Source organism: Pithys albifrons, chromosome 17 (genome assembly GCF_047495875.1).
Source record: "Pithys albifrons albifrons isolate INPA30051 chromosome 17, PitAlb_v1, whole genome shotgun sequence".
Classification (NCBI taxonomy): Eukaryota; Metazoa; Chordata; class Aves; order Passeriformes; family Thamnophilidae; genus Pithys; species Pithys albifrons.
Genome location: NC_092474.1, coordinates 5,139,324 through 5,151,810, shown reverse-complemented (window position 1 = coordinate 5,151,810; position 12,487 = coordinate 5,139,324).

Below are 12,487 nucleotides of genomic sequence, written 5' to 3'. Positions count from 1 at the left end.
ACTGGGACTGGGCCCTTTCAGGGGACGATGAACTGGTCCCAGGGAGGACCCTGTTCTGGAAGGCTACTGAGCCCCACCAGCCCCTTGCCTCCTAAATCAGGGCTGCTGCTTCCAAGCCCCAGCTCAGCAGATGAAAGCAGGGACCTGACTCTGTGCTTACAGGGATCTCACCAGAGAGGATGCTCCAGGCTCCTTATCCTCTTCAGCAAGTGACCCGTGCAAGCATCACCTCATCCTGCTCTAGAGAGCTGCCTTCCAAAACCCTCTGTCAAAGACCTGCCTTGAATATATATATTACCTCTTTTTTTTTTTCTAATAATAAAACATTTAGTTCTAGGTCACTAAGCAGAGGAGATGGAAGAGGAGAGGGAGAGCTGCTCTGATCTCTTTTGCAGCTTTTTATAGAGAATGTTCTGCTTAACTGCCTTTCTGAAAAAAAAAAATAAAAACCTGTCCACAGTATAAATGGGGACTGGCCCTCAGCCAAGGCTGCCCAGCTTCAACCTGCTGGTGTTATCAGCCCTGGGGGCTCACTGGGAACCAAAGGTAAATAGCAGTTTAAAGGTGTGGTGTAAAAACCCATTTTCCCTGGCTGGAAGAGCCAGATATTCCCAGGAGAGCTGAATGGCAACAACCAGCCCCAAAAACATCCATCTGCAGCACAGCCTGAGTGAGGAGATGGCGAGGAAGGGGCACAAACCATCTCCAGCTGGGGGGATCAGGGCATCACATGGACCAGGATCATCTGCACCAAAAGCACCTTGGAGGAACAAGACCCAGCTCTGTCCCTTCTCTCCCTGTGCCACAGCCCCATCCAGCAAACCATTACAGCTTTCTGGTGACACTACGTCCCTCTTCCCACAGGAGTCCTCAGTCGCTTATTAATCATTCCCTGTCAGTCATGTTCTCCATCCCTTCACTGGTTTTTATTCCCCTTGCCTAAATTTCCTCTAATTTGTTTGATATTCCTTGTGTGAAGGAATAGCTCATGGGAGGTTTCCCCATCACTATGAGCTGCAGCACGTCGTGGGAGACTGGACAGGGGGTGAGAGATCAATAAAGCAGATGCAGAAGACAACGGCACAGGGATTCGGGTGATGTGAAGTGCTGGACATACAGAGTTCAGACCTGAAAACTCACCAGGGACCACGATGGGGCCACAGCCACATGTAACATGCTGGTGAGACCGTGGGGAGTGACCTGCCTCTTCCTCAAGCACCAGACTGTGAGGAGTCTGAATTCAGCCTTTCACTAATGCTCAGGCAAATGCTGCAAGAAATCATAGAATCATTTAGATTGGAAAGACCTCTAAGTTCCTCACATCTACCATTAAATCATGACCCTGAGCACACATTTACAGATTTTTTTGAACACTTCCCGGGATGATCAGCTTGTTTTTCCCTAAATCACGGTGTTATAGTGGGAATAACACTGAAAAAATAAAGACAAGGGGAGAACAAAGCTAGCATTGGTATTTGGGTGGATTAAACAGAGTATGAATTTAAACTACTGGAAGTTCATATGCTCATACAGCAATATGCTATAAAGCTTTATGCACATTGATTTAGATAAAAAGCAGTTTGCTTATTTTTTATTCTGCACTATGAACCAATAAGAGAGCAAAACCCAAGTCATTACTGAAAAGCCGGCGCTCACGTAAGCCTTACAGAAAATGTCTGTCTTGTGACTTGATAGCCATAACAAAAATGATTAATAATCTGCTGCAGACACTTATAATTGCGATAGCTTCCTCTTGTGAATTTAAATAGCTTTCTTGAATTACTGCCTTTGACATAATCAATAAAGCTGAGTTATTGCTTTATCAGGCGGTTCTGTATAGCAGGGGAGAAACAGAAACCAGGGGAGACAAAATCCCTCCAAAAATTCAAAGCCAGGGGCTTGTACCCAGCAGGGCTGGGCCACTGCAGCCCCAGAGCCCCTCCAGGCTTATTTATAACTCTTTAAACAGACTTGACAGTGAGCTAGAGACAGAGTGGGAACCCATCGAAGCCCAGCAGCAAATATTTAATGACTACTTGTAAACCAAACAATATGTTTAACTTTTCTCATTCCCTATAAAGGGGTTCTTATTTAGCTAAGTGGACTCTGAAGTTAAATTTAGGGTCTTATGACATGTCTGGGTTTCAGGGGGACACAAAGAGTTTCTAGACTAGGATTTCCATCCTCTCAGTGTGGAAAATGGTGAGTCTGTCCCAGGGTAACTCATGACAGTAGCACAGGGACATGACTCTTCCCTGTCCCCAAATGAAACTTTTCACCACAACCAGCAGCAAGGAGAAATATTGTATTTTCAAGTTTCAGATTAAACCCAGAAATTTATAGATATTTTTTTCCCATCCTCTGAAGAAAATAATAATATTTCTTTCTAATAGGCAGAAAAAAGCAAGAACTCATTTCGAGCTTTCAGGATAGGGCGCTGATTTGGCAAAACCCTGCTTTAATTCAATACCTTTCCACACAAACTTCAAAGACTAAAGGAAAGCACTGCAAAGACATCAATTAAATAATTTCAAGGCCAGAGCAGAAAGTCCCAAAGAGATGCTGTCCCATGCACTGTCCCTCTCAACTGACCAATGTGACCAGCACAGCATCTGTTTCTCCTCCTGTCTGTGGCAATGGGTCAGGATGGGTTTGAGCAGCACCAAAGCTCCTCAGCAGCCCAGCAATGCTCTGGGGACAGATTCTGCTTTCTGGCTCCATCCCACTCTGGTGGGAAGAAGTCTAAGAATAGATTGGCTAAAATTAACCTCCCTGAGGTCAGCAGCCACACAGGGAACAAGTGGTCCCACAGAAGAGAGAGGTTTCCGTTTTTGAGGCCAAACTAAATGTTGACTTTTTATTGGATTGGGTGTTTTTTTTAAAGCTACTTATTTCATTCCCTCACTGGGGATGGAAACAACTATCCTGGTGAGAGCCGAGTTTCAAATTTGGCTCCCCATAACAGACAGATAATGCATTGACAAGATTTTCTGGTCAGATAAAGAGATTTTTTCTTGTTTCCAAATTCATGCCTTTGATAGATTCTTTGAAGTGCAAAATATTTCCTTTTAATAAATGCTGCACCATATTAGCATTAAACTATTTTTTTCCATGAGAATCCTCTGATAGATCTGCCCAGCGAGCAAAAACACCCCCAAAATTAGGAAAAAAAAATTCCCCTGAGGTTAACAAGGACTTCCCATAACTCACTCTGAGTCTCTGCCCTAATGGAGATGGATGAGTCACAGGTGGGGCCACTCTGAGAAAATCACATTTTTCATTTTGATAGCACCTTTTAACAGGAGCTCTCAAAGTGCTTGAAAAACCTTTAGTGCTGCTTCCCAGGCGTGGGGCATAGATGGAAATTCCCCTTGAGGGGGAGGATCAAGGCAAGCTTTTGGGGTTTGTTTTCCCTCTGCTCAATGTAGCCCAAACCCAGCCTGATGCCAGGACAGCCTCATGGGTGCAGGACAGGCGCTCACACCATGCTCCAGCATCAGAATCCTGGACCTGTATTTCCCTGCACATGGATAAAGACATCCCCAAGCTTTCCTGGGATTAAAAAAAAATACACAACTAAACCTCACTACCATTTTGCTCCATCTGTGCTTTCAGCACCACAGGGGAGCCAGCACAACAAACATTTCCCACAGGATCATTTCTTTTTGAAAAGATAAATGAACAAAATCTTGTTAAATTGAAGACTGGAGACAAGTATAAAGTGGGATTTTCCTGTCTGGGAAGAAAACGTTCCTTTTTCTTGACTAACCAAACTGTGCAGCATCTTTTTTTGTCACCTTAATTTCCCAGTCACTTCCACAGCATGTTGGGAAAAGCTTTGCACAGCATGAGAGCACCCACCATGCTCCCTGTCACATCTCCTCTCAGGGGGGCAAGGGGATTAACACATAATCAAATCCCAGTTGTAGTGGAAACCTTTCTTTAGGTTAATCAGCATCATGGGTATTACACCAGTGATGTGCTAAGCTAATGTACAGGAGCCCCTTTGTTAAAGAATTAAAGTGATTGAAAACCAGGGATGATGCTGGGACAGTGGAGAGGTTCAAAATCTGCCTATGGGTTTGCCCAGTCCTGAGCCCAGGCAGGGAGTCACGTGCTGCTCATGGAGCAGCTCATGGAGCAGCGCGTGGACAGGAGATGAAGCCAAATTTAGGAGAATAATTTTGGGGAGTGGCTGGTTAATTCTCTTAGATGGGGGTTAAGCAGTAACACAAAGGTGGAGCATGAAAGAGTCACCAAATACCAACTCACATGAGCTTTGGGTTTCATCAGAGGTGGATGCTGTGGAATCGTAGAACAGTTTGGGTTAGAAGGGACCTTTAAGTTCATCTCATTGCACCCCCTGCCAGGGTCAAGGACACCTTCCACTAACCAGGTTGCTCCAAGACCTGTCCAACATGTTCTTGAGCACTTCCAGGGAAAGGGCATCCACAGCTTCTCTGGGTAACTGCTGCCAATGCCTCACCCCCTTTGGAATAAGGAATTTCTTCCTAACATCTAACACAAATCTTCCCTCTTTTAATTTAAAACCATTCCCCATTATCTATCCATGCAAAAAGTCACTCCCTCTTTTTATAAGCCCCTTCTAAGTAATGAGAGGAGATAAGCAGACCTCCAAGCTGCCAAATGGACCACCCCAAACACAAGCTTGGTTTGGTGCACACAATTGCCCGTGTCTCAGAGTAGCACCTGCATTCCCAACTCAGCCTCAGAAAATCTCAGGAAATCAAGAAAAATAAAGAGCCTCTTGCAGCAGCGCCTGCTGCCGAGGAGGCTCTGTGGGAACAGCAAGTGCTGGCAAGCAGAAGGCAATGTTCCTGTGCTAATGCTGCAGCAATGACATCTTCTTCAAGGGCAGAAATGAAGATAAAGTTCCTGTCCCCAGCCAAAGTGATTGACGATGGCAAAGGAAGGCACAGATTCTGGGGAGAGGAGAAAAGCAACCTGGAAAATGCCTGGAAATGGGAGATGCTCACTCAGAACTGCTGTGCAGGGCAGTGTCAGGCCAGATTCTGCCCCATGCAGGGTCACCCTGCCTGGGAGCCCCCTTCATCCTGGTTTGTGTCCTCCCAAGGGAGGCCTGACCCTCACAGTGGCCTCTTGGCTCCAGCAGCCTCCCTCGTCCTCCCCCTACACTGTACCTTGTGGGATTCTGAATTTTTAGGTCATTTCCACAATCAAATGATTTAAAAAGCAGAGTGGCCAGCTCCTGCTCTCAGCTGCACAGAGGAAATTCCTGTCTGTCTCTCAGGGGCTTTCCCTTATCCATGCATCCGTGCTGGAGCTGCTCCCACCACCACCTTTTAATCGTTTTTGACTCTTACTTCCTCCAGCTCCCCATCCAGCTGCTCCCATCACCAAATTTCATGATTTCCTGAGAGCAACAACAACAAACAATCCAAAAATCTATTAATGCTGAAACTAAATGTATTTAAAGGCTGCAAATATGGAATTTAGTGATGTGGAGCAACAGAGGACCAGCCAGCAGAGCTTCTGCTTCAGGGAGTCTTGGGCATGCTGGCCAAAAATTGTAACCATGGAATTCAAAACTTATGATGGGGAAAAGAACTTACAGTTTTTTAGGCACAGATGCAGCAAAGGTGCAGTAAGACAAACTGAAGTAAAACAAACTGAAGCAGGAGCCATCCAGGCTCCCCCTCTGCCTTTTCCAAAAGCAGGGGGAAAAAGAGTGGTAAAAAACTCCAGTGTGCTGGATTTCAGAGGATACATCTTACCTCGTGCTTTCCCCTAATGAAGACATCAGCTGGGGATGAAGGAAGAAGGCGGGGTGGAATCCAGGCCTTGGGGATAGTTAAGGAAACATTAGTGAGAGCTGGAAAAGCCCCAAGTGTTCTCAGGATGGAAAGTCTGGAAGTTGACACATTAAGTTTCCTCTCGCTGCTTCATGTGCCTTCTGCTACATCGCCATCATCTCTGGAACATTCCCATCTCTCAGGCTGTAACACAAGTGCCAAGCAGGAATATTTTAAACAACCCTGGCACCCAGGTGCAATCGTATGTGGAAGGATGGAGGGAGGAAACGTGCAGGAACGATGGTACACGGAGCGCTCAGTAAACCCCAGTGCCAAAACATTTTAAGGATTTACAAGCTGTAGGAAAGGGCTTTTTGTAGTGTAAGAGTTATCCTCTAAAGGATCATCAAGGATCTGGCAGGTCGGCACACAGGCCAGGCAGCGCTCCCCGGTCAGCCTGTTCCCAGGGCACAAGATGTGCTTGAAAGGGCCTCCACATAACAAGCCTGTCTGCATTTGTTAACACATATAAACATTTTTGTGATGAGGTTTTTATGATCACTTTAGTAGCAAAAATGTAAACAGGACCTGAAGATTTGCAGGGTTTAACTGTCTGCCTCACGAGGAGGCTGCGAGGTCCCATTGTGACTCCACATTCCCAGCAATGCTCCATGTCCCCTGTGCCCACATGAAGGGCCATCAAAGGCTGGCACAGCAACATTTCGGGACATTTGACTCTGGCTTAATGAGACCCAGTAAGTCAGTGTGCCTCTGGCTCAAGCCAGACTCAAAGCCCAGAAGAGTTAAGGGGATACCTAAGGAAGCAGAGTTTGGAGAGTATGGTTTATTTTTTTTAACTCTCCATTGATCAAAAGACCTTTTCCAAAGCTTAGCCCTGTGACCAGACCTTGGGGGTGAGGGAACAGCAAGATGACACTTGCAGCCCACAGAGAAGCCACTGAGGAACTTATGGGGTGTCCCAGAGCAACTCTCACCTGGCCAGGTGTGTGAGAAACGAGAAGCAGTCCTTGCCTGGGGACTGCCATTTCTCATGGACACATCTCCTGCAACGGGAGCAATTCCTGCAGCAAACACCCCCAGAGCTCAGACCACATATTAAAGGAATCCATTTAAAGGCAGCATCTAGTAAAATTAAGTCATTCTTGACAAGAAACAGTTTCTCTTTTCTTGGCTCTTGCCCTGAATTTGTGGGGAGGCTGAAGATATCACCTGCTATATTAAGCATGATATGCAGCTTAATGTTCAAAAAACACAGATCTGGCCTTCTGCCGCCTCACCCACCCATGCTCCCAGCTCTTAAATAATTTGCTCCCTTTAATGTTTTTATGTGAACAGGTTTTCAGGCATGGCAGAAATCCACTCTGAGCAGTCATGGAAAGAAAAGGAGACAGGGAGAACAGATTATGTTCTCTAAACCTAGGAAAACCTTGTTTGTAATTCAAGATAAACAGGCACCATACAAATATAGTCGGGTGATGAATCCCTGGCTTCCCACGTCTTTGGGACCTGCTCTGCTGCAAGGCCATGCTTGGGGCCAGACCCTGACACTACAAACCCACACCAGTGTTGGGGAGCACATTAACCCCAGAGACCTCTGCAGAAACACAACCCTCTCGTGATAAATCAGAAATCAAGCACCCCAAAATAAAGTTATGAAAAGCTCCTTGATACTGATAGAAAAGGAGGATTCAGCATGAGGACGAGCTTCCACAGCAGTCTCCCATGGGCCACCCTGTCCCAGGAGGACAGGAAGCAGCCCTTGCCAGGGCTTATGCCAATTAATAGGTAGTTGAAATACAAACTGTTTAACCAGCAACTGAGAGACTGCCGGGAATGCCGTCCAGCTCCCCCCAACACCCCAGTGGCTTCAGGCTGACAAGAGCTTAATTGCAGCTGGGGGGAGAGAGGAGCCCTTCCTGCTCGCAGCCAAGCTGTGCATCCCTAGAGGCATCCTCCCCAGTGAACGAGCTGGTTATTTAATAATCTGCCAGAGCCAGGCACGTTCCCAGGCCTATGAAACACCTCTTCATTAAGGGAAGGGAAAGCAAGAGCTTTCCCAGCTCCTGAGCAGCACTGGGGCTCCCACCAAAGCCCCTTGCCCATGTCATGCAGAGCATTTTTCTCCTCCAGGGCACCACAGCATCTATACCTTTCATCACTTCACGGTGGTGTTTTCGGCAGGCAATGAGCCAAGAATACCAATGCCACATCCCATCAGTCACTTGGCTACACTGGGTCATCCTCCAAGATCCCTGGAAGTGTCCAAGGCCAGGTTGGATGGGGCTTTGGGCATCCTGGTCTAGTGGGTGGCATCCCTGTCCACAGCAGGGGGTTGGAACTAGATGATCTTTAAGGTCCAGCCCAAATCATTTGATGATTCCATGATCCCAGCACAGCCCAGCCCTCCTCTCACCAGCCATAGGCATCCCCCACTCGCAGCTGCCACTGCCTAAACAGGCCAGGAGGGAAAGCTGAGGGAATTAAGCTGTGTGAGATGCATTAGCAATTTAACAAGGGGGAAGGAAAGGACTGAAGATAAACCTTAATGATATAAATGTACCCTATAATTAACAGTTAACATGCAGGGAAGATAGCCCTCCAATGGAGTCATTGCTACCAAGGAGAAATGTGGTCATTTATATTCTGTGTGGGTCCAGGAGCAGGCGAGGAAGCTCCCACACACACTGCCAGCACTTGCATGTGTAAATAACGGCTCTTTCCAATGAGGGAAAGAATTTACAGCAAACAACATTCTGTGTGCTTGCTCAAGTATCTTATGTTTAAATAATAGGAGCTAAGTGATGCATTTCTGCTTGGGCACTAATCACTGCCAGGGGCCCGCAGCTCCGTTAGGGAAATTGCCTTCTTCAATCATTTAGGACCATCTACAGCTTCTCTGGACCCAGAGCTGTTCATTATTAGCCTCAGTGCTCCTACTCATGAATTGAGTTTTGTGAGGAAAAAAATCAGAATTGGGGATTTAATAGCCCATATGTGGGTTGCAATCAGCCTGACAGTTCTGGGCATCTCTCAGCAACCCCTGCCACAATGCTGGGAGGGAGGAGATGTGGAGGAGACACCATCCCACACACTGGCTATCTGACATGTCTCATCCAAGTCTGCAACGCAGCCCCGAGCCTCAGCCATGGTAGGAAGTGCTGTGGTGACCTGTCAGTGTGGGCAGTGAGGGTTGCCCAGAGGAGAAATAAAGACCAGAGTGCCTGAAAGCAGTTTCTAGCAAGTGCAGCAAGTGTCTTTACTCTGCAAGCACACCCAGGGCTTCCCTTGCCAATCTAAACATTATTCTAACTGCGAAACTGAGACCGTAATCCCTGTCACGGTTGGAGACTGGCGGGTTTTTATAACCAAAGCTGGAAAACAAAAGTTCCACACTTATTTTTAATATATCACAGCTGTCCCCAGGTAAGAGGAGGAAATCCTTCCCCCAGGGCCCCAGGAACTGCTTGGAGATGGCAGATCCAGCATCTACCAGTCACGGGGTAGAGAGGACATGCAACCCACACATGCTGTGAGGGCTGTTGTACTTTTCCAACCACTAAAATCGCAAGTAGGCATTAAATATCTTATTGAGACTATCAGCACATACAATTTGTGGTCATTAAATGCATTTCCTTTATGTTTCCCTGAGGCTAGAACAAACCTTATTTTCAGCTCATTTACAAGAAAACTCTCTAAAGACTATAATTTACCTGCTACCAACACCATAAATCTTTAAAATTAGTTACTTAACTGTTTGCTAATGACCCTGGATCTGTTCGCTAATACAGCTACTTTTTAATTAGCTCACAAGAAGAAATTTGAGCAGAGAGGAATGCTTGGAATTTTTTCATGGAAGCCAGTGCTATCCCAAGATAACAGACAGCATCAGTGAAGAGGCCCATCCTCCTTGCAGCTCCAAGCCCAGTAGTTTGGGGGCAATAACCCCAGGCAGGCTCAGATAGCTGGATCCAGGCTTGTTTCACCATCCAGCCTGGCAGCACACACAGGTACACTGGAGCAGCAAATAACAAAATGAATTATGGAAAATGTAGGCTATTCCCCCTGTCAGGAGTAGGAGGTGGGAATGCAAACAGCAGCTTGATGCAGCACAGTGTCCAAGCACCAGCAAGACACAGCAAAAGGCAATGGGACCAATAGAGCTTCCCTGAGCCATACAGCCCTTGGTATCCCTACCCCTTCCCCATTCACTCCAGAGCTGGCTCCATACAGTTGTGCTCATCTCCTGCACAGGGCAACAGTTCTGCCTGAATTCCCACATTTATTCTTAATTACCTCGTGAAGAAGTCAGATATATTGACTGCCACCTGTTCGATACATAATTCATGTGCCAGGAGAAGCAATTTCCAAAAGTTCACCTTGTTGGATCCTTCCAGGGGAAGGGAAAGCAGCTTTTTTTCTGGGTGTCAGCAATCACATGCTGTTAGCAGAGATGGATCCCTGCACGTGTTACAGGGGCAGCAGATTTCCAATCGCTGCTGCAAAACACGGGGGCTACAAATATTAACACTCGGAGGCATTTTGCAAGGCAGACATTTTAATTTAAATCGATGAGTTATTGATTCATTTTTCATGCAGGAAGGAGAGCCCAATGTGTATTTCTGCCACTCGATCTGTACTCCTGATGACCTCAGGCATACAGTACAAACCTGATGTAAAATATTTCCTTTCCTAATAGGGGAGCTTTTATGGCCTTGGACCTGAGTGAGCAGAAAGTCATCTGGGAAAGGATGCCTGACTAGGAAACCGTGGCAAGGAAGGTAATTAATGTTCAGTGCATACTCTCAAATTAGCCTATCCCTGAATAGGAAGGAAATGAATCATGATCTGAACTTTTATATAGCCTCAGGGTCTTCTCAGACACTTACAAAATTTCCTGGTGTACAGGAGCTGATAAAGGGCTCAGATCCCCACGCCGACAGGCTTGGGAAGGAGCAGCGGAACGAAGCCAGGAGAGAGAGACCCTTCGCCTTTTGGGAAGTTGCCCTGTGCAGACAGTTTGCTTTTGGGAATCAGGAAGCTGGTGGGGATTTTTTAGGGAGTATCTTCATTACAAAGCTCAGGAACTACAGGGAAAACTGGAATCTGAGCTGCAGCTTTCATCAATCCTGCCCACTTCCTGACGGCAACAATCCCTGTGCCCACCAAGAGCATCACCTGTGTTTCAGGCTGGGCCCCTGCTGCATTCAGCTGCAGAGGGAAGGAAGGGCAGCTGGCACCTTTCCATGGCAATGCAGATATAACACTGCCTTCTGAATAGTGGGAGGAGGTGTGAAGGACCAGCCTGGTGTGGCTGTCTGCTGGAGGAGGTGTCTGATCACTCCTGGGATGCTTGGTTAGGAGGCACCTGTCTTGCATCCGGCCCTTCCCTGATCTGGGACCAGAGCCTGCATGCAGCGTCCCAGAGGAACAGGCCCTACCTCAGGGACCTCATCAGAGAGCCTAAAGCCAGCTGCAGAGAGAACATGAAGCAAGATGAGTTGAGCCACAACTAAACATCACTTTTCCAGCCATTTTACACTTTCATGAGGTGATTCTCCATCGATGGCTCTTTTGCCTCCCATGCATTCATGCTCTCTGACCTTAAAGCCGTCATCCAACATTGGCAACAACACAGTGACTTCCACAGCTCCTCCTGCCATATCATGCGATATGAGGATGTCCAGGCCAAGGAACAATGACCACAGACACCAAAGACCTTGTCTGACTGCAATCTTTCTCAGAAATCAGCAATTTCAATGAAAATACCAGAAGTACAGCCCAGCTGTGGAACGGGCTCTGAAGGGAAGTGGTTTCCCACAGATTTCCATGAGATACCAGCAGGTCTTTGCCCAGTCTGCATAATTGTGTCCTTTGAAGTCTAGTTCATAAAGCAGCAACAACAAAAATCACTTTCATGTCTCTAATAAAGCAGAACTATAAAACCACAAACCAGCTTCCAAGGAAAGCTGCCCTGTGCTAGTCAGGACACCAGCCGGGGTTCGGACGGACTGCCTGGCTGCAGCTGAGGACACTGGGAGGAGATGGGGAAAGCAGCGGCCAAGACAAGCGTGAATGGAGGGGCTGTGCTGGGACAATATGAATCGCTCCCTCAAGGGATGTGGCATTACTTATATGCAGGGCAGTTTTTGCAATGCTCCTTTTGAGAAATACTGTGTTTTATCCCCAAAAGGAGTTGCCACATCCCACCTTTGGCTGTGAGTTGGGGAAAGCTGAGTGCAAGTCAGCTGCCCCCTTCTGCCTCAGTGGTGCTGCTGAACATCAGCAGGAGCTCGGTACCATCAGGATCAGCCCATTCCCTTGCACCACAGGGGTCTGAACCAGGACAGCAGCTCCTTCTCTGTGTCAGCCCTTGGGGACAGGTTTTCTTCCTCCAAGTGCTATGCAACAGCTCAACACTCATTTGCAAGAGCAAGCTGTCACCACCATGATAAAAGCGCAGAAGGTTTCTATTCCTGGGGACACAGCACCCCAGAATCAGCCCCCTTGCAACATCCAGGAGTGTCCAGGCACCTCGGTGGCCTTTATTCACCCCCCTTTCTTCACAGAGAGGAATAAGGTCTGGGGAAGCATTTCCCTCAGTTGCCTGAGGAGAGATGCCAATGGTGCAGTCCTGAAAAAGTCCTCAATGTAAAACCTTCTCCAAGAGCAGGAGTGTGGGAAGGTGCAGCACT